General features: G+C 31.5%; 3 long non-coding RNA genes across 6 annotated transcripts; all 3 read right to left on the bottom strand.

The window, feature by feature from the left end:
- Nucleotides 1–2,826: 2,826 nt before the first annotated feature.
- Nucleotides 2,827–6,627, bottom strand: LOC114258319 (uncharacterized). The gene is made up of 4 exons (XR_014341085.1): nucleotides 6,363–6,627; nucleotides 5,852–5,936; nucleotides 5,625–5,715; nucleotides 2,827–3,813 (listed from the first exon to the last, which is right to left on the bottom strand). It is a non-coding gene; the product is annotated as an uncharacterized LOC114258319 (long non-coding RNA).
- Nucleotides 6,628–9,732: 3,105 nt separating this feature from the next.
- Nucleotides 9,733–14,266, bottom strand: LOC114264614 (uncharacterized). 3 transcript variants are annotated; one of them, XR_014339668.1, is made up of 7 exons: nucleotides 14,129–14,266; nucleotides 13,930–14,021; nucleotides 13,582–13,714; nucleotides 11,100–11,143; nucleotides 10,916–10,939; nucleotides 10,757–10,831; nucleotides 9,733–10,663 (listed from the first exon to the last, which is right to left on the bottom strand). It is a non-coding gene; the product is annotated as an uncharacterized LOC114264614 (long non-coding RNA). The 3 variants fall into 3 exon arrangements; XR_014339667.1 differs by having other exon boundaries at nucleotides 10,757–10,939; XR_014339666.1 differs by lacking the exon at nucleotides 9,733–10,663 and having other exon boundaries at nucleotides 10,714–10,939.
- A 2,497-nt stretch (nucleotides 14,267–16,763) lies between these two features.
- On the bottom strand, nucleotides 16,764–21,207 carry LOC145798585 (uncharacterized). 2 transcript variants are annotated; one of them, XR_014339665.1, is made up of 8 exons: nucleotides 21,067–21,207; nucleotides 20,868–20,959; nucleotides 20,520–20,652; nucleotides 18,452–18,488; nucleotides 18,038–18,081; nucleotides 17,853–17,876; nucleotides 17,695–17,769; nucleotides 16,764–17,601 (listed from the first exon to the last, which is right to left on the bottom strand). It is a non-coding gene; the product is annotated as an uncharacterized LOC145798585 (long non-coding RNA). The 2 variants fall into 2 exon arrangements; XR_014339664.1 differs by lacking the exon at nucleotides 18,452–18,488.
- Between the last annotated feature and the right edge of the window lie 2,481 nt (nucleotides 21,208–23,688).

The raw sequence follows: 23,688 nt of genomic DNA, 5'->3' as shown, positions 1-23,688 counted from the left end.
TGAAAAATTCTAAAAATGGCCATAATTTTAATATTTATGACTATATATACATATGAATACTCGAATGTTTTCATTTTCTGTCATCTGTTTTTCATTTTTGGAAAAATACCTAGAAATGTGACATAAAACTGGATAATTTTCCTAACTAAAGTTTAAATTAATGTGACATAAATGAAAACAGAAACAGGCCTAACTAAATTTTTCATAATTGGAAGAAATGAACCCAAGTCAAGAAAGGAACAAAACATAATGTCGGTACTCAAGTACAAATAGAAAACTCAATACACTGGCCTATTGTGGATTATAAAAAGACCCCAGTGCAAATACTTTAGTAAAATTAAAAGCAGAGGACCTACATATTTTGTTGCCATTCCTACAAAAAGAAAAGATGGTAAATAATAAAAGCACTGGTTTGTATTGGTTTTACTATTAACAAAAAGAAAATGCAATAAAGGAAGAAAAGTGGGTGTGAAATGGCACTTGCAGTTGACTAATAAAGGTTTAAGTAAGATTCCACCTAAGAAAGGAACTTAAGCCCATTTGTCATCTTCTTCCAATGAAAACAGAAGCCCAGTTGACCTACATATTTTTTGTTTAACTGTTAAGTAACACAATCACCTAGAGTATTAAGATGGTAAATAGTATAACAATCTACCTGCTGTCCCCTATGAAGTCAGTGGAGACCACATCGTCTTCGGTGAACCCCAAAATACCCTTGAGTTTGCCCTCAGATTTCTCCCTGAAATTAACCAAGAAAGAATAAAAGACCTCGTCACATGCTAATCAAGAGTTGGCAGCCAAAGAAATTTGATAAAATTATGCAAATCTCAATTTGCCAATCTAATATACTGCATAATGAGGTGAATTTGAAGGAATGAAGGAAATCTGAATACTCACTTGATAGCATCTTTGATTTGCTGGTATGTAGCTACCTTCTCAAGCCTCGCAGTGAGGTCCACAACTGAAACATCCACAGTTGGAACTAGGAAGGCCATTCCGGTCAACTGAAGCAATTTTTGACAGCATGTTTGGTTCTTAAACCTGTGAAGAGGATCATCTGGGAATCATTTAGTGATTTTAAAAATAACTGTTTGGTTCTTGACAGCATGTTTGGTTCTTGAACCTGTTTTCAAAAATAACTCGAACAATGATCATTGGGCGAATCATTTAGTGATTTTAAAATTTGAGTAATGAGAAAGACTCAAAAACTGTGATCTAAGACTCAAATGTTGATCAGCAGATTTATAAAGAATCCCAAAGATGAAACCAAAAATGATGATAAACAGAAATGAACCCAAGTCAAGGATTTCAAAGCAAACTCAAACTTCAACCTGACTAAGCAAGATGTACAAAAATCAACAACGATGATAGAGATAGTGTTACATTTTCAATGATCATTGTACGCAGACAACTAAATCAACCCGATAACAATGATAGAGAATAGTGTTATATTCAATTCAAACTTTGATCACTGATCTTTGAATGCAGACAACCAAATCAACACATTTATAAAATCTAACCGATGCATAAAAATCAACAACAATGACAGAGACAATAGTGTTATATTTGATTCAAACTTTGATCACAGATCAATGATGCAGACAACTAAATCAACCCAATTATACATATCAAAAAACATTTCCATCAAAACAAAAAAAATATTTAAAAAAACAAAAAAACAAATAGGAAATTAAATCAAACCTTCAAGTGGGCAGCAGCCTTTTCCTTATCAGTGAAAACTTCAGTAGACTCCATAACGAAATCGGCTCCAGTTTCGCCCCATGGGATTTCATCAGGGTTCCTAAAAATGCACAAAAAAAAAATTAAAACTTTTCATTTAAATATACTCTGATTCAAAAAAATTGCAACGGAATTGAGAGAATAAAGGGCATAATTACCTGACTCCGAAAACAACGACTTGTTTCTCGCCAAAAAGAAGGTGTTTTTGAGTCCTTGACCTTGACATCATGATGCTTCCATTGTCCATGAACACTGTCGTACTTGAACATGTATGTCTTCACAACACATCACAGATTCACAATGATTAGTTTCAAACCCAAAAAACAAAGACTCAATAATAAACCAACAAAATCTCACAAACCTCACATCTCTCAAAACATTGAATAAACAGTCAAAAACCCAGAAATCGCACATTCACAAATACAAACCTGAAAATTATACAATCCTGCTTCAATTCGATTCAACAAATACAACTTTTCGAAAAAAAATTTGAAGAATGCCCCATGAAATTCTAAACAAACCCCAAGAATTTTAAATAAACTACGGACTACCTGAATTACTGCCATATTGGAAACACATATTCGGTTTGAGTAATTAACTCTTTCAAAAAACAAAAGTACTATTACCAAACACAAATTTTTCATTTATGGAACAGATATTGCAAGGAGAGAACACAATGTAAAATCTAAAAACACCCAATAAAACAATAACAAAAAGGCAAAGTTGTAAGCAACAACTTAAAAATTAGAACCCCAAAAAAATAGATGAACAGATGAAAGAATGTTGAAAAAAAAATTGTAATGGATGATTCATGAACACCTAATCCCAAGAGTATTTTCAAAATTGTAATGTTGAAAATAATATTGAAAATCATGAACACCTAATACTCTTGAAATCCCAAGAGTATTACAATTCTATTAAGTATCATGAACACCTAATCATATCCCAAGAGTATCCCAAGAGTAGCTGAATAGATTGAGTAAAAATTGTAATGAACACCTAATACTCTTGAAAATCATCCATTACAATTCTAAAATTTCAACACACTGAAAATTCATCAACAAAAGAACCAAAAACAAAACAATTAATGATAATAGGCAAAACTCATGAAGCCGTAACCTGATAAATACCTGATATTGCCAAATCTTCTCGTACTCAGCTCCAACAAAGATTGTAGAAAGAAAAATAAATTGTGTAATCATCAGGTTAGATGTGAAAATACTAATCTCTATACTAAGAGCATCTCCAACCCTAGTCTCTTTTTTTCATAAAATTTTAGAGAAATTTTGGTTAACTGAGATACAAATAAGAGCAGGATCACTATACTAAGAGCATCTCCAACCCTAGTCTCTTTTTTCATCAAATTTTAGAGAAATTTTGGTTAAAAGCTTGATCTAATATGGAACACTCAAACCTTACTCTCTTTTATTTCATCAAATCTTTCTTAAAAAATCCAAACCTATCCTAAAGATCTGTTTTAACCATTTTTAATGAAAGAAACGCATATCCAATAATTACTCTTTTTGAAATTTCATTAAAACTATGACTGTTGAATATTTGGTGAAATTTTTTTACAAATCCCTTGATTTGATTTAGATTTGATGAAATGGAGTTTCACCGTCAACTGCAAAAGTTCATTTCAACCAAAAACTTTCAGTTTTAATAACCATTTGATAGGCTAGCTATTAAATTGTGTAATCATCAGGTTAGATGTGGAAATACTAATCATCAATGTAAAAGGAATCCATCTTGAAATAATAGTTATAAACTCTCTAGGTTAGATGTGGAAATACTTATTCATGATGTTTCACCAAAAGCTTTACTTGATATAAACTAAAGAAATTTAGAAAGTAGTGTATGTAAGCATAAAATTTCATTACTAAACCAAAAACCAAACCTGATTGCCAATTTATATAGTACAGTTCTTAGTGAAAGTAATTACACATAAAATAGAAAGCTTGTTCTTGGTGAAAGTAATTACATAGTATGTGCCAATTTATAAGTACAGTTCAATGAGATAAACAAAGGTAAAGAACTCACAAAAAGCCTTGGTTTTCGATACTTGAAGCATTGCTGCATGGGAAAAAAATCAAGTACATCACACTCATAAACTTCTTACAGAACATTACAGATGACAATAAAAAAAGAGTGTAGAATTGCATTTAGTGTTCTCAATGATCCAGTCCCAATAAAAAGAAAACATTTTTATAAGAATAGATAGATATTAATGCTATAAAAAAACAATTATGTTAGTTAGATATCCTTTCAGGTGTTTCGTAATTAGATCCTAAAATGATATTATCATCCAGTATGTTGTGTTTCTTGATGAAACATTATGACATTTCAAGGTTTGTGCCTGCCAAGTTATCAACAATCTAGATTGGCTGATTTATCAGAGAAATATGAATCATCAGGGGAAAGAAATACATGTGATGATCAAAAGTGTTTCAAGCATCCCAAAAAGGAAGGTAATCTTTATGTGTACATCGATAAAAGTGTTTTAGAGCATAGAAATTCAAGAATTCATTTCCAACAATCTTTATGTGTACATCGATAAGCATCCCAAACCCCATGACATGCAGAATTCATTTCCAATAATAATACACCTTAAAATGCAAGCAAGATTACCATAATTACATCGCCACATTACCCAAACTCCCATTTCACAGTAACTTCCTATGGCAAAAATAAAGAACCATGAATGCCCTACTAAATATGACAAATGACAACTCAAAAGTGTGTCTTGAAAACACAGATTATATTTTTAAGAATTTAAAAACCGAATTCCAGCAAAGATGAATGCAACTTTTATTCAAGATCCACAATTTTTACTGATTCAAACCATCCTTAGGTTAAGAAAAGTGTGAATACAAAGCCTTTCTTTTCCAACCAAACAGAAATTAAACAGAAATTCTCGCCAACCAAATAGAAATTAAACAAAACAGAGCCCTACGCAAGCCTTGTTTGCCACCATTTCACAGCAAAATACGTCTGTCTTACATGTATCTAACCTAGAGAGTTTATAACTATTATTTCAAGATGTAAACCTTTTACATTGATGATTAGTATTTCCATATCTAACCTGATGATTACACAATTTAATAGCTAGCCTATCAAATGGTTATTAAAACTGAAAGTTTTTGGTTGAAATGAACTTTTGCAGTTGATGGTGAAACTCCCTTTTTGCAATAATTATTCAGCCATTCCATAATAAATCAACATAAATCAAATTAATTCATAATAATAATAATAATAATAATAATAATAATAATAATAATAATAATAATAATAATAATAATAATAATAATAATAATAATAATAATTGTTTGGGTGGGTGTGTTTTGAGTTATTGACTCCTGATATTATTGTTTCATACAAATTTAACTAAACCCATCAAATCCATTCCAAATTACTAGAAATCGAAACCCATCAAACCCATTTCAGAAATCACAACCACTCCAACCAAAACAATTAAAATAGTTTACACCAAATTAAAGTTAGAGACTTACAGTTTCACCATCTCTCTGCGTTTACAACAATTATTAGAAATTAGAAATCAAATTATTATAAATCCATTTAACTTCGAATTTCTGCGAATTAAAGCCATCAAACCCAATAGAAATCAAATTAGAAATCAAATTTCAGAAATCAAAACCCATCAAACCCATTTCAAAAATCACAACGTACTCAATTTTCAAACAAATATAAAATGCATGACACAATGTCAACCAATAGCTAAAGGATCAACTATAGAATAAGTACAGAGCTAAGCACAAATTTCAACTTATTATTTTGTAAACCTTTTGGAAATCCTAGAATAAGAATACCTTATAGTTCCTTGGCAATCACATAACTAAACCAATTAAAAATCAAGTATCGAATACCTCAGGAAAACAAAAGCATCCCCTGCAACTAATCTTTTGGAAGTCACAAAAGTACTCCAGCCTGTCGTAAGCAAATGTCTTCGAGGTTGACCTGATATCATCAAATTTATGCAAAGGAAAAGAAATATAGATTTCACCTCTCAGTATGTTATCTATAGACTATACCTAAATTAAACGACAACATGGCAAAAAGGCACGAAGCAAATGGCAAGAAGGGTGGGACTTGCCTCTGAATATATGCTTAAATCGCCACTCATGCCCATGAAGATCTTTGGCAACCAAATCCAGGGTTGGGGTTGACTGGGTCATGTCCTGAAGGATATGAAAAGGCAACTCAAATGTTTGAATAATTTAGCTGGGTAAAGAAGAGAGAAGAGACCGTTATCATCCCCAATCGTTTGAAAAATAGAGAGAGAAAAAGAAAAGAGAACAAAAAAAGGTTTATTACGTGATTAAGGAGAAATCAAAACCACTTGTCATGAGAATTTTAGAGACAAAACTAACAATCACCAAGAGATTATAAAAAAGTAACTTTTCTTTTCTCCCCAAATCACCTAATCCAAACAATTGTGAGTAATCAAAACCCCACTGTAACAGTACTAATTACAACCAATTTCCCATATATTAGGCCTGCTTTCCAATTTCTTGAAACTATAACATCAACATAATTTCAATTTTGTTTTTTCTTTTCCTCAGATAACTAACCAAACAGAGGGAAATGAAAATGAGAGAAATTACCAATTGTGGCAGGCATTCGTTGGCATGCTTCCGAAGAACAGAAAACCCTCCATGGGTGCTAGTATCAGATGCCGTTAAAATTTTACAGAAAGAATGAACAGTCTGTTTCGGTTGCTCAGGTGGGCTCGGATCAGGACTTGTAGGTTCAGATTGCTATTATCATCACCATAAAACATTCACACACACACAAAATTACTTTAAAAACCCAATTTTCCCAATATTGCAAGGCATAAAAATAAATGATTTAACAGTAATAAGCTCACATCTACTTCTAGGTGTAAAGTGATCTGTGCATAGACTTCATCTGTTTCTGGCTCTGTCTATTAGAATTGTTCAAATCTCTAGTTACAGAAGTGAATTTAAATGCCAAAGAATGAAAATCAAACCTAGAAATGAACGAATCCAGTTGATCTTGAACCACAAATCAACAAAGCGGCAACAATTCAATAAAATTCAATGATTCAGTTGATGCAAGGCGAGACCCGATTCGCCCCCGAATCAATACATACACACAGAGAGTGAGAGAGAAGGAGAAGAGATGTTTGCATGTTGTAATGCGAAGGAGAGAGAGTGAGAGAGAACCCTATCTGAGAGAGAACCCTATCAGTTTCACCATCTCTCTGTGTTTGCTTTGGGAAGACATGGTGACGGCGGAGGACGATCTGAGATCTGGGAGTGTCACGACCCAAACCCGGCCCTATGGATTTAGCACCGTAACCGGCCAGTAATCCGAGATTACCGAAGGCCTGCTTAACAGTAATACAGTAAAACAGAGTACAGGGCCTGGCGGAAGCCAATACAGTAATTAAACAATGTCCAATGAGCTGTGACAGTCTGTATGCCAAAAAGATTTTCATGCAATCATACATACACAAACAGTACAGTCTATACAAAATTTACAGTCACACAGTACAGGGACCTAATCCCTTGATAACAGTACAGTTAGTAACTGACAGTCTATACAGTACTCCAAACAGTATGGAGACAAACGGGGGAAAACAAGCAAAACACCCCAAAGCCATAGCATGGCAACTCGGAACCTCGCAGTGAGGCACAAAGGCTGGCTTGACAAAACTGGAGTCTAACCCACGCTCCTAGCTCCGATCTGGTGGCTGAGCACCTACATATATATATATAAACAGTGAGCTAAAGCCCAGTGAATAACATAATGCGTAAAGAGGTTTAGAATGAATGTCCTTACGGTAATGAAAACAGTTCAATTCAATCAGTATTTCAGTTGCTCAGTACAGTAAACAATCATATGTGGTACATCCATTAGCATAACAGTGCAGTAAACAGTAGGCCTTAAAAGACCGAACAGTAAATGATGGCCATCAATCAGTAACAGTAGTGGTTCCAACAAGGGAACCGACAGAGATCTCTGTAACAGTAACAGTATACAGTAATTGCTAAGGATGCCACAATACAGTTCAGAATATAGGACATACATTCATTCAACTAACAGTATCAGTTCAGAAAACAGTACAGTTCAATTGTTCAGAAGATAATCATTTTGAACGTATCTTTACACAGTTGTTACTCACAGAGTTCGGCCTACAGTATGCTAGAGCGTGTCTCCCCAGTCGCCAACCCTACACAGTTAACAGATTGAACACACTAAGCTACACAGTTGGGAAAGATAACAACTTAATCCCTAATGCCTCGGTGTGTTCTACATCTATAACTTCAACAAGATGCCTTAAACTAGGCCTAAAAATGCCTAGAATGGGATGAGGATGCAAAAATACACTTAGAAAACATTTCGCGAAGTTTGCTGAAACTAGGAGCCTCGCTCGAGCGGGACTTTCTACGCTCGAGCGTAAGTCCAAAATCAAAGGCTTCGCTCGAGCGAGTAATCCTTCGCTCGAGCGGTCTGCAAAACAGTAAAAATACTGGATACTGTGATTTTGCGCTCGATGGTCGCTCGATGGTCGCTCGAGCGGAGCCCTGGACAAAGGTGCTCGCTCGAGCGGGGAATCCTTCGCTCGAGCGAGGAAGCCAAATCTGGAATTTCCAGATCTGCCTCCCAAGCTCAAACCAAGCATTCTACCACTCCAAACTCGACCTCTTGGGCCCAAATTCTGGAAAACATAACTAAATTCAATGTATAACAAGTTTCAAAGCTCAATTTATGAATTCAAGCCCCAAAGGTGAGTCAATTAAAACCATATTCAAACCCATTTTCAAGAATATGAAGAACATGCAAACATGCATGGATTCAAACCAAATTCAACCTTCAAAGCTTGTTTAGCTGGACTCATTTTTTTCAAGAACATGATGAATTCGTGGACTCAAGCCTAATTATGAACATGCATGTACAATTTTACCATGAATTCAACTCAAAACTCATCAATTCAAACATGCATGCATGAATTATGTTCTATCCTTCATGTATGAACTAAAACAAGACTTAACTCTACAATTGAAACATGAATCATGCAAGAATTAATTCTAAGACAACAACAAGAAGATGGATGTCCTACCTTAGTCTTGTAGAATTAGGAGTGAGGGAGCTCAAATATGCAAATACACTTCAATTTCCAAGCAATTTACAAGGTAGAACTCAATTTCTCTCCCTCTCCCTCTCTTGGTCGGTTAAGCACAAGAAATGAGCTGATGCAATGTTTGATCTAGGTGTATATTGAGGCTCAAGTATATTGTATTGAGTGGACCACTCATGTGGCAAAATGGTAAATAAATCAAACTATGCAATTGATCAATATTAATCTAATTTAATCATACCTAATCAATTTTCAGATAATTATACCATAAAATCACATTAATTCTGAGGATCATGGAACATCAATCGGTTTCTAATTCGGCCGCCGATATGGCCTTCAATTAGCAGTTTAAACATATAAGCATGAACAGATAATCATACAGTCAAACAGATAGAATGCAATTTAACTAACATATACTCAATCAATTCGGTTTCCAATTTCAGTCAGTCAGTTCAGTACTTTAATCAGTTCAATTATCAATCGTAATCAATTCAGTTTAATGGTAATCGATGGTTATCGGTAATCAATCAGTCATAAGTCGGTAAATAGTATGAGGGTTGTTACAGGGAGGGAGAGAAGATGAAGAGTGGTTGTCGGTGGAGATCGGAGGCGGCGCAACGGTGGAAGCGGAGCGGCAGTAGAGAGGAGGGAGAGGAAGAGAGAGAGAGCTCTTGACACCTGAGAAGTTGGAGAGAGAGAGAGAGAGAGAGAGGGTGCAGGAGACAGGATTGTTTTGGGCGGGACGTTGAAAATATTACAACGCATCTCAGCCTTTCATGCTTAAAATCAACTCATTTCAGCCGTTGGATGAAAATGTATCTCACATACATTTTAAGACATTTTCAAAAAGCCTCTTGCCTTATTATATAGACTAGCGTATGCCCGTGCCTAAAGGCACGGTATAAATAATATTAAAATTAAAATACAGTTATAAAAATATATTTAACAGAGTTGCTTATCAATTGAGTGTTAAAGAAGGTTGTCCTGGATTGATACATTTCTTTGATTTCTCTCGTTCTCGTCACAGGCGCTGTCCTAATTGGTATGCAGAACATGGGTTTTGTTTTTTTTCACGTTCTCGCCGTGCACGTTGAGTCAATGCAATTTTTAATAACACATTATCATTGTGTGCCTAAAATGAGAATATTATATAATTAGGTGCATAAAATGTGAAGATTATCCCCTCTTGCTTTCCTTTTATCATGTATTTGTTCTTAAAAGTTTAACTAACTTTTCTTATTCGCTCGGTTGAATTGTTAATCACATAAAAACCAATGTGTGCATTGATGAAATTTAAAAAGGGAGGAAAAAAATAATTTGAAAACACATTACACACACAAAGCTGCAAACTGCAACCTGCAAATTGTTTGTTGTCCTTTTCTTCTTTCCTTAAGAACTTATAAGTAAAATAAAAATTTTAAAAAACCTATTTTATATAATTAAAAAATTCATTTAATTAATTTTAAAAATCTATTTCAAATTAATGTTCAGACAAATGCGTTAACATGTATAAATGCTTACTTTAACATAGTTTAGAAAAATATTTCAAAATCAGTCAAAACAATTGAATAAATATTTTAAAACAATAACTCATAAAAATGTACATAAAAAATAGTATATGACACTATGCAATTCTTTAGAAAAAAATCTATATAAAAACAAAAATTTAATAAATATTTGGAAAACAAACTTTATAAAAATGTTAAGAAACCATACCACGGGATTTGTATGTTCCTTTCCTTTGCCAGAAGGGATAGCCTTTTTTGTCTCCTTTGATGTTGCTTTGTGTTTTTTCTTTGCCTTTGCTTATAAAAAAATAAGTAGAATCTATTTATAAATAATATACAAAATGATAAGAAAATGCATTCGTATATTAGTTACTTTTAGGCTTACCTCATGAATACGAATAGTATTAAGGTCACGTTCATCGTGAACAACATTAACATTTCTTTGTTGAAGAAATTGAATCTATATATATAAAAACTTTAGAGTGATAAATAAAACTTTGTACAGATAAATAAGAAAAAAAAATCATTTCTTTCTTGATATTACCATTCGGTGTAAGTCTTCATCCACCTATAAAGTAGTTGTTTAAAGCATTTATTAGAAGAAAATTAGATATGATAAGTTTTAAATAAATAAATAAATAAATAAGCTTTATTTTAAATAAATATACCTTACATTATAAGAGAGGTATTTAAATTTATATGGAGGGGGGGAAAAAAAAAAACCTTACTTGTTCGAAAATGGTGATATTGTCCATAACTGTTGTACTTCAACCTGAAAATATTTGGTTATATAATTATGACAGTTGAATGATGTATTTTAACAATTACATTAAAATGATAAAATTAAAATCAGCCCTACCAACATAAAAGGTATTAAAATAGGAGCACAACAATTGTCCAAATTTAAACTCTTCTCTTCCCCAACTAACTTCAATTTTATAGTCTTCAAATTAAATTTATAATTATCATTTAAAAAGTCCAAACATAATTTTATGACCCAAAAAAAAAAACTGTTTAATCAGCAATTTAAACAGTTGGTAATGAAAGAAAAAAACTTGATATTTGTTATTAGACAAATGAGACACTTGGTAATGGAAAAAAAGGAAAAAAAGAAAGAAAAGAAGCGTCAGACATCAGTCATACCTATATATATAATGAACAACCATCAGCCAAACCATACCTACACATGAATAACTATATATATAATGAACAACCATCAGCCAAACCTTACCTACATATGAATAACTTACAAAGCAAGACCATAATGAGGAGTTCACGCAAACCATATCTATATAATATTCATACACCCAATTAAATTCTTTCAGACCTTGAACCCAAAGTAATGAAACTCAAGGATCTCAAACCTCAAAAACAGGTTCAAAGTGCTTCTTTGGAGTCCTTTAGCGACAATTGTTTAAAGCTGAATTCAAGTTATTAATTAAGAAAATAAACACACATGTTTCAAGTTGTATGCATATGAATAAGTTGATTGGGTCGATTATATGATTTTTTATATATTAAATTCAATATCTATCCGAAATAAGAATTAAATTCATCAATCTCAACCACAGCCGAGTCATTGAAACCGCCCCCATGTATTATGCTGATTAAGTCGATTCTTCAAGCAATCCCAACACTACTTAAATTTATTTTTTAATTTGATAAAATTACAAATTTAATATAAAATTTAATCCCAACACTATTTAAATTTATTTTTTTAATCCGAACACTATTTAATCCCACACTATTTAAATTTATTTTTTAATTTGATAAAATTAAATTTAATCCCAATACTATTTAAATTTATTATAAATATAATCCCAATACTATTTAGAACCAATACGAAATCTAGGTAACAATTAAGCATATCAAATTCAAAACTTATAACATATTGTAAAGATGAATTAATTGCAACCTATCAGGATTACAAAACAACATAATAAAGCATTCAATATGGCTTCACATAGATTTGAAATAAACATGGGACTTTAAAAACCAAATCCATTAGGTACATGAGCAAGGTTGACCAAGCATGTGAAAACCAAGCTCAGCCTAGATGGGCTTGGATTCAGTTCAGACCAAGTTTAATTAAGCTGAAGTTGAACAATTTAGTGACCAATTAATCTAGAGCTGAAGCTATCAATAAGTCAGTAAGTTTCATTTGCAGAAATATACAGCTATGTATGAATTCACACACATATATATAGACACATTTAATAAATACCTTCAATTGTTCAGTAAAAGTAAATCAAAGCCCCCCCCCCCCACATTAAAAAAAAATACCTGGAAGCACACAAAATTTAACTGAATATTTGAAATAGCCTATTATAATATGGTACAAATATATGGAAGATAGCCCCGTTGGACTACCCCTGTGCAGCTCTCCAGGTAACCTAAAATAAGTTAGATTGGAAGCACCTTTTAAAACCAATACGAAAGAATATCATCTAGGTAACAATTAAGCATATCAAATTCAAAACTTATAGCATATTGTAAACACACAATTTAATTCTAACCATTCATTTCTATGATACATATTGAAACACACAAAACAAATGGTATTCTTCTGAATTCTGGTAATTATTTATGGTAATTATGGTAATCAAGTTAGGATTGATTATGGTAATTTCAAGTTACAATCCATCTTATTAAGCCAATAATTCACGTGTTGCATGGATTCACGTGCTGCATGGATTGCAAATTTCAATCTATCGACCATCTTATTTATGGTAATTTCAATCTATGAACCATCTCCCAAAAATTCATGTGCTGCATGGATTGCAAATTTCAATCCATCTTATTAAGCCAATAACAAACAAATTCATAACCTAATAGCATGTTCAAGATTATCACACCTTCAAATATACAAACTACAAACTATCCTCACAAATGAATTTTAATACTTAATGTTATTAACCCAGATCTGTAAGTAGAGACAACTCTAAGGAACCAATAAAAAAAAAGAAAGGCACTCCATAATCAGTAGAAGAGCAATCACAGGCTTTAAGAACATCTAAATCAACATGTCAACTCAAATCTATCAAAAGATATTAAAAGATATTATGTGCACATGATAATAGAACATCCACAAAACTTCTCAACCTATCAATTTATTTTGTTAAATGCAAACATAGCTAGTTAAATTATTGTAGTCTGAGCACAAAGAGGTTTCTTAATTAGAAAAGTGGCAGAACTGAAACAAAGGCATACCTTCCCACTAAATGCAGCAATTCTGGTAAATCTATCATTTTTTCCATTACGTTGTCATCCAAAGGCATACATTTTGAATCTATAAGGACCTGAAGAGCATTTCTATATAATTGACTGCCTTTATCAGCATTCCCTGTATGAAAATGGCACATGACCCCACACTCAAAAAACTTGAAATAGATCTCCATCTATGAATGAACTTTTAAATTTAAAGTTCACCGCAATCCACTCATAGTAGAATGAGCAACTTTTTGACCCCACACAAGTACTGGTGTTAACATGATCCTACTAATTTAAATGAAATCAGGAAGAAAACTACTTGCATACAATGAAGAATACGAAGTTCACCTTATGCACATTTCACATGGGCCAACAAACACAGCCATTCAAAAACTCTTCCATTATTCTCCCCGTATAACTTTGCATATATGTCAAGAAATCTACAGATTCATCACAGAATGGAATATAAAACAAAAAAGAAATTAATAAATAAAAGACAAAAATATTGAAATCTACACCCAAAACAATATACAGACAACCAAATTACCTAATAAAGGGATTTTCAGCATCCATAACTTTTTCTTCCTTCATTAGAAGATTGCAGAGGCCAAGTAAAGCCACCACCAAATCCTCAATTTCTGCACCTTTGCACCTTTGCTCAATTCCAATATTTTGCATCTCAATTCCATAATTTATACGTATAATTATATAAATTTTAACACAAAAAATTTAATAAAAGTATATAAACTTACAATATTTTATAAAAAATGCTTTGTATGAGAGCAATTTGGTTTGTAGAAATGTTTCACGAAGTTAATTTAAGAAGGAAACTTTCAAATGTCTAAGAGCATTATATACAACTTTTCTCATGTTTCTTTATTAATTAGTTCATTATCGGATTTAATAAAATTAAATCAATTAAAAAAATTATCCAGTCAGGCAATAAGTGTCTGTAAACGCTGTATAAAAAGTACATAACACAATGGATTGATTAAATTGTTGTTCAACGTTGAATGATCCTTTAGAGGGAAGAAAAAAAAAGGGGTTGAACCCAGATCAAAATAGCTGTGACTTGGTAAAATAAGGCTGATGACGACCAAATGATGAGCTGATGCAAGTAGGATTTTTAGTAACATATGTATGTAGAAGGCAAGAAAGCACATAGAAAGAAATCAGTGCCATAAATTCACATATTTTGAATATTTATTTCACAAATTTTGAATACCCAACTCACCTACTCCAAACTTTACCTAACTTAGAACCCACTCACAGTATTCTTTCAACACTCTAATAAAAAACTATAGATCAAAAAAATGCATTCATAAAATGGAGTGTATGGTGTGAGCCATAACCAAAATGAATTTTTTGAGTTCTAACTGTTGATTAAACAACCTATCTTTACAATTAAAAAAGAAAAACACAAAATCTCTTGGTAAATATAGCCAGCCTATGAGATTTGTTGAAAGTGAATGATTGATATTTCACGAAGTTAATATAAGAAGGAAACTTTGAAATGTCTAAGAGCATTATATACAATTATCTGGTCATTATATACAATTATCTCTTGGTAAAACATGATATTTTCTCATGTTTCTTTATTAATTAGTTCATTATCGGATTTAATAAAATTAAATCAATTAAAAAAATTATCTGGTCAGGCAAAAATTATCGGATTTAACTTTTCTCATGTTTCTTTATACATTTTCAAAAAACCTCTTCCCTTATTATATAGATTTAAATCATATTATATATATATATTTTTTTCATAATAAATTTAAAAAAAAAAAAATCGGTTCCCAAAATAAGCTAAAGTTAGCATCAAATTAGACCATACTATCATCTAATTTAGTCAAGGTGCACATTGAGATCATCAAAACCAAGGTACATTTCATGAACTTCTTTCAGGGAGTTAGGTTAAGAATGTGATAGATTTCAATCATTTTTTACCACATTTTAGGATCTTAAACATTTTACTAAGAACATCTTCAACCCTTCATCAATTTTATACACTGGACTTTACATCTATTTCAGACCCACAACTTTATACACTGGACTATGAGAACATGGAGAATATCAATTTTATACACTGGAATATCCAGATTTTTTATATATATCTATCAAGTGAAACCCATTTGAAACCCATTTCAAACATCTATCAAGTGAAACCCATTTCAAACCCAAAATTTTTTAAAAATGAAAAATTCAGATTCAAAATCTATTTCAAAATCTATGAAAACAGAGTGTATAAACTGGGTTTATATATTCAACTGGGTTATATATTCAAAATCTGGGTTTATATATTCAACTGGGTTTATATAGAGAGTGTATCCAACGGTTAAATTAGATTTTGGGTTTACATAGATTTTGGGTTCATAGATTTTGGGTTTACATATCTATGAAACAGATTCAAAATCTATTCAACAGTTAAGAATGTTTCAAAATCTATGAAACAGATTTTGGGTTTACATATCCAACGTTTATCTATTCAACTCATTTCAAAATCAAAATCTATTCAAACACCCACATGTCAAAATCTATTCAAACTCATTTCAAAATCAATCTAACCAAACACCCACATGTCAAAAATATCCAGATTCAACTTTACAAACCCACAAAAAATTCAGATTCAAGCAAAAAAATTTCATGAATTAAAGTTGGAAGTTCTAGTTTACCTTGCAAGGGGAGAGAGACGAAAGAGGAGGGTGAGAGGAGAGGAGGTGGTCGGTGATGTCGTCGAGAGAGGATGACACACAGAGGAGAGGTGGTCGGTGGTCGTCGGCGTCGCGATGGTCGGTGGTCGTCGCACGGGATGGGCTCCGATGCAGGTAGAGAGAGAGAGAGTTTTCAAAAATTGAAATCAGAGAGAGAGAGAGGAGATGAGTACCTGTGATGGAGAGGAGAGAGAGAGAGATTTTCTTACCATTAGATTTTGATGCCGTTGATGCTCAAAGATACCATTAGAGAGAGAGAGAGGAAATGAAGATATCCTGACCAATGAAATTTAGATGGGACAATTTAAACCGTTGGATGAAAATGTATCTCTCATACATTTTCACACATTTTCAAAAAGCTTCTTCCCTTATTATATAGACTAGCGTATGCCCGTGCCTAAAGGCACGGTATAAATAATATTAAAATTAAAATACAGTTATAAAAATATATTTACCAGAGTTGCTTATCAATTGAGTGTTAAAGAAGGTTGTCCTGGATTGATACATTTCTTTGATTTCTCTCGTTCTCGTCACAGGCGCTGTCCTAATTGGTATGCAGAACATGGGTTTTGTTTTTTTTCACGTTCTCGCCGTGCACGTTGAGTCAATGCAATTTTTAATAACACATTATCATTGTGTGCCTAAAATGAGAATATTATATAATTAGGTGCATAAAATGTGAAGATTATCCCCTCTTGCTTTCCTTTTATCATGTATTTGTTCTTAAAAGTTTAACTAACTTTTCTTATTCGCTCGGTTGAATTGTTAATCACATAAAAACCAATGTGTGCATTGATGAAATTTAAAAAGGGAGGAAAAAAATAATTTGAAAACACATTACACACACAAAGCTGCAAACTGCAACCTGCAAATTGTTTGTTGTCCTTTTCTTCTTTCCTTAAGAACTTATAAGTAAAATAAAAATTTTAAAAAACCTATTTTATATAATTAAAAAATTCATTTAATTAATTTTAAAAATCTATTTCAAATTAATGTTCAGACAAATGCGTTAACATGTATAAATGCTTACTTTAACATAGTTTAGAAAAATATTTCAAAATCAGTCAAAACAATTGAATAAATATTTTAAAACAATAACTCATAAAAATGTACATAAAAAATAGTATATGACACTATGCAATTCTTTAGAAAAAAATCTATATAAAAACAAAAATTTAATAAATATTTGGAAAACAAACTTTATAAAAATGTTAAGAAACCATACCACGGGATTTGTATGTTCCTTTCCTTTGCCAGAAGGGATAGCCTTTTTTGTCTCCTTTGATGTTGCTTTGTGTTTTTTCTTTGCCTTTGCTTATAAAAAAATAAGTAGAATCTATTTATAAATAATATACAAAATGATAAGAAAATGCATTCGTATATTAGTTACTTTTAGGCTTACCTCATGAATACGAATAGTATTAAGGTCACGTTCATCGTGAACAACATTAACATTTCTTTGTTGAAGAAATTGAATCTATATATATAAAAACTTTAGAGTGATAAATAAAACTTTGTACAGATAAATAAGAAAAAAAATCATTTCTTTCTTGATATTACCATTCGGTGTAAGTCTTCATCCACCTATAAAGTAGTTGTTTAACGCATTTATTAGAAGAAAATTAGATATGATAAGTTTTAAATAAATAAATAAATAAATAAGCTTTATTTTAAATAAATAGACCTTACATTATAAGAGAGGTATTTAAATTTATATGGAGGGGGGGAAAAAAAAAAAACCTTACTTGTTCGAAAATGGTGATATTGTCCATAACTGTTGTACTTCAACCTGAAAATATTTGGTTATATAATTATGACAGTTGAATGATGTATTTTAACAATTACATTAAAATGATAAAATTAAAATCAGCCCTACCAACATAAAAGGTATTAAAATAGGAGCACAACAATTGTCCAAATTTAAACTCTTCTCTTCCCCAACTAACTTCAATTTTATAGTCTTCAAATTAAATTTATAATTATCATTTAAAAAGTCCAAACATAATTTTATGACCCAAAAAAAAAACTGTTTAATCAGCAATTTAAACAGTTGGTAATGAAAGAAAAAAACTTGATATTTGTTATTAGACAAATGAGACACTTGGTAATGGAAAAAAAGGAAAAAAAAAGAGAAAAGAAGCGTCAGACATCAGTCATACCTATATATATAATGAACAACCATCAGCCAAACCATACCTACACATGAATAACTATATATATAATGAACAACCATCAGCCAAACCTTACCTACATATGAATAACTTACAAAGCAAGACCATAATGAGGAGTTCACGCAAACCATATCTATATAATATTCATACACCCAATTAAATTCTTTCAGACCTTGAACCCAAAGTAATGAAACTCAAGGATCTCAAACCTCAAAAACAGGTTCAAAGTGCTTCTTTGGAGTCCTTTAGCGACAATTGTTTAAAGCTGAATTCAAGTTATTAATTAAGAAAATAAACACACATGTTTCAAGTTGTATGCATATGAATAAGTTGATTGGGTCGATTATATGATTTTTTATATATTAAATTCAATATCTATCCGAAATAAGAATTAAATTCATCAATCTCAACCACAGCCGAGTCATTGAAACCGCCCCCATGTATTATGCTGATCAAGTCGATTCTTCAAGCAATCCCAACACTACTTAAATTTATTTTTTAATTTGATAAAATTACAAATTTAATATAAAATTTAATCCCAACACTATTTAAATTTATTTTTTTAATCCGAACACTATTTAATCCCACACTATTTAAATTTATTTTTTAATTTGATAAAATTAAATTTAATCCCAATACTATTTAAATTTATTATAAATATAATCCCAATACTATTTAGAACCAATACGAAATCTAGGTAACAATTAAGCATATCAAATTCAAAACTTATAACATATTGTAAAGATGAATTAATTGCAACCTATCAGGATTACAAAACAACATAATAAAGCATTCAATATGGCTTCACATAGATTTGAAATAAACATGGGACTTTAAAAACCAAATCCATTAGGTACATGAGCAAGGTTGACCAAGCATGTGAAAACCAAGCTCAGCCTAGATGGGCTTGGATTCAGTTCAGACCAAGTTTAATTAAGCTGAAGTTGAACAATTTTGTGACCAATTAATCTAGAGCTGAAGCTATCAATAAGTCAGTAAGTTTCATTTGCAGAAATATACAGCTATGTATGAATTCACACACATATATATAGACACATTTAATAAATACCTTCAATTGTTCAGTAAAAGTAAATCAAAGCCCCCCCCCCCCCACATTAAAAAAAAATACCTGGAAGCACACAAAATTTAACTGAATATTTGAAATAGCCTATTATAATATGGTACAAATATATGGAAGATAGCCCCGTTGGACTACCCCTGTGCAGCTCTCCAGGTAACCTAAAATAAGTTAGATTGGAAGCACCTTTTAAAACCAATACGAAAGAATATCATCTAGGTAACAATTAAGCATATCAAATTCAAAACTTATAGCATATTGTAAACACACAATTTAATTCTAACCATTCATTTCTATGATACATATTGAAACACACAAAACAAATGGTATTCTTCTGAATTCTGGTAATTATTTATGGTAATTATGGTAATCAAGTTAGGATTGATTATGGTAATTTCAAGTTACAATCCATCTTATTAAGCCAATAATTCACGTGTTGCATGGATTCACGTGCTGCATGGATTGCAAATTTCAATCTATCGACCATCTTATTTATGGTAATTTCAATCTATGAACCATCTCCCAAAAATTCATGTGCTGCATGGATTGCAAATTTTAATCCATCTTATTAAGCCAATAACAAACAAATTCATAACCTAATAGCATGTTCAAGATTATCACACCTTCAAATATACAAACTACAAACTATCCTCACAAATGAATTTTAATACTTAATGTTATTAACCCAGATCTGTAAGTAGAGACAACTCTAAGGAACCAATAAAAAAAAAGAAAGGCACTCCATAATCAGTAGAAGAGCAATCACAGGCTTTAAGAACATCTAAATCAACATGTCAACTCAAATCTATCAAAAGATATTAAAAGATATTATGTGCACATGATAATAGAACATCCACAAAACTTCTCAACCTATCAATTTATTTTGTTAAATGCAAACATAGCTAGTTAAATTATTGTAGTCTGAGCACAAAGAGGTTTCTTAATTAGAAAAGTGGCAGAACTGAAACAAAGGCATACCTTCCCACTAAATGCAGCAATTCTGGTAAATCTATCATTTTTTCCATTACGTTGTCATCCAAAGGCATACATTTTGAATCTGTAAGGACCTGAAGAGCATTTCTATATAATTGACTGCCTTTATCAGCATTCCCTGTATGAAAATGGCACATGACCCCACACTCAAAAAACTTGAAATAGATCTCCATCTATGAATGAACTTTTAAATTTAAAGTTCACCGCAATCCACTCATAGTAGAATGAGCAACTTTTTGACCCCACACAAGTACTGGTGTTAACATGATCCTACTAATTTAAATGAAATCAGGAAGAAAACTACTTGCATACAATGAAGAATACGAAGTTCACCTTATGCACATTTCACATGGGCCAACAAACACAGCCATTCAAAAACTCTTCCATTATTCTCCCCGTATAACTTTGCATATATGTCAAGAAATCTACAGATTCATCACAGAATGGAATATAAAACAAAAAAGAAATTAATAAATAAAAGACAAAAATATTGAAATCTACACCCAAAACAATATACAGACAACCAAATTACCTAATAAAGGGATTTTCAGCATCCATAACTTTTTCTTCCTTCATTAGAAGATTGCAGAGGCCAAGTAAAGCCACCACCAAATCCTCAATTTCTGCACCTTTGCACCTTTGCTCAATTCCAATATTTTGCATCTCAATTCCATAATTTATACGTATAATTATATAAATTTTAACACAAAAAATTTAATAAAAGTATATAAACTTACAATATTTTATAAAAAATGCTTTGTATGAGAGCAATTTGGTTTGTAGAAATGTTTCACGAAGTTAATTTAAGAAGGAAACTTTCAAATGTCTAAGAGCATTATATACAACTTTTCTCATGTTTCTTTATTAATTAGTTCATTATCGGATTTAATAAAATTAAATCAATTAAAAAAATTATCCAGTCAGGCAATAAGTGTCTGTAAACGCTGTATAAAAAGTACATAACACAATGGATTGATTAAATTGTTGTTCAACGTTGAATGATCCTTTAGAGGGAAGAAAAAAAAAGGGGTTGAACCCAGATCAAAATAGCTGTGACTTGGTAAAATAAGGCTGATGACGACCAAATGATGAGCTGATGCAAGTAGGATTTTTAGTAACATATGTATGTAGAAGGCAAGAAAGCACATAGAAAGAAATCAGTGCCATAAATTCACATATTTTGAATATTTATTTCACAAATTTTGAATACCCAACTCACCTACTCCAAACTTTACCTAACTTAGAACCCACTCACAGTATTCTTTCAACACTCTAATAAAAAACTATAGATCAAAAAAATGCATTCATAAAATGGAGTGTATGGTGTGAGCCATAACCAAAATGAATTTTTTGAGTTCTAACTGTTGATTAAACAACCTATCTTTACAATTAAAAAAGAAAAACACAAAATCTCTTGGTAAATATAGCCAGCCTATGAGATTTGTTGAAAGTGAATGATTGATATTTCACGAAGTTAATATAAGAAGGAAACTTTGAAATGTCTAAGAGCATTATATACAATTATCTGGTCATTATATACAATTATCTCTTGGTAAAACATGATATTTTCTCATGTTTCTTTATTAATTAGTTCATTATCGGATTTAATAAAATTAAATCAATTAAAAAAATTATCTGGTCAGGCAAAAATTATCGGATTTAACTTTTCTCATGTTTCTTTATACATTTTCAAAAAACCTCTTCCCTTATTATATAGATTTAAATCATATTATATATATATATTTTTTTTCATAATAAATTTAAAAAAAAAAAAATCGGTTCCCAAAATAAGCTAAAGTTAGCATCAAATTAGACCATACTATCATCTAATTTAGTCAAGGTGCACATTGAGATCATCAAAACCAAGGTACATTTCATGAACTTCTTTCAGGGAGTTAGGTTAAGAATGTGATAGATTTCAATCATTTTTTACCACATTTTAGGATCTTAAACATTTTACTAAGAACATCTTCAACCCTTCATCAATTTTATACACTGGACTTTACATCTATTTCAGACCCACAACTTTATACACTGGACTATGAGAACATGGAGAATATCAATTTTATACACTGGAATATCCAGATTTTTTATATATATCTATCAAGTGAAACCCATTTGAAACCCATTTCAAACATCTATCAAGTGAAACCCATTTCAAACCCAAAATTTTTTAAAAATGAAAAATTCAGATTCAAAATCTATTTCAAAATCTATGAAAACAGAGTGTATAAACTGGGTTTATATATTCAACTGGGTTATATATTCAAAATCTGGGTTTATATATTCAACTGGGTTTATATAGAGAGTGTATCCAACGGTTAAATTAGATTTTGGGTTTACATAGATTTTGGGTTCATAGATTTTGGGTTTACATATCTATGAGAGATATTTGTCCAGTAGACAGTTTAACCACACACACAATCTTACACGATGCAAAATATTTTATACCATTAGTCATGGAAAAAGCTAATGTCAATACAATTTCAAGTTCTGCAAACCTGATTGAAGGCTCCGAAAGAGCCAATATTATATTTCCAAATAGAACAAAAATTTTTATTGATGAAGCTTTATATTCTACCAGATCCAGAAGAAATTTGTTAAGTTTCAAAGATATATGTAGTAATGGTTATCATATTGAAACTATAAATAAAGGTCAGGAAGAGTATTTACTAATCATTTCAACTGATTCTAGCCAGAACCTAGTATTAGAAAAACTTCCTACATTTTCATCTGGATTATATTGTACGACAATAAAAATGATTGAGTCACATATTGTCATGCACCAGAAGTGCTTTGACTAAAAAACATTTATACTATGGCATAACCGACTCAGGCATCTGAGATCTATAATGATGCGTCGAATAATGCAAATTCACACGGACATCCATTAAAGAACTAGAAGATTCTTTTACCAAGTGATTATCCATGTTCTTCCTACTCACAAGGGAAATTAATTATCAGACCATCAGCCACAAAAGTAATTGTTGAATCTCCATCCTTTTTGCAAAGAATTCAAGGGGATATATGTAGACCCATACATCTTTCTTGTGGACCATTTAGTTATTTTATGGTTTTAATAGATGTATCAATCAGATAGTCACATGTTTGTATACTTTCTACATGTAATGTTGCATTTGCCAGGCTCTTTGCT

Source organism: Camellia sinensis, chromosome 9, assembly GCF_055761805.1.
Source record: "Camellia sinensis isolate YWXY chromosome 9, ASM5576180v1, whole genome shotgun sequence".
Classification (NCBI taxonomy): Eukaryota; Viridiplantae; Streptophyta; class Magnoliopsida; order Ericales; family Theaceae; genus Camellia; species Camellia sinensis.
This window is presented reverse-complemented; position numbering and strand designations above follow the sequence as displayed.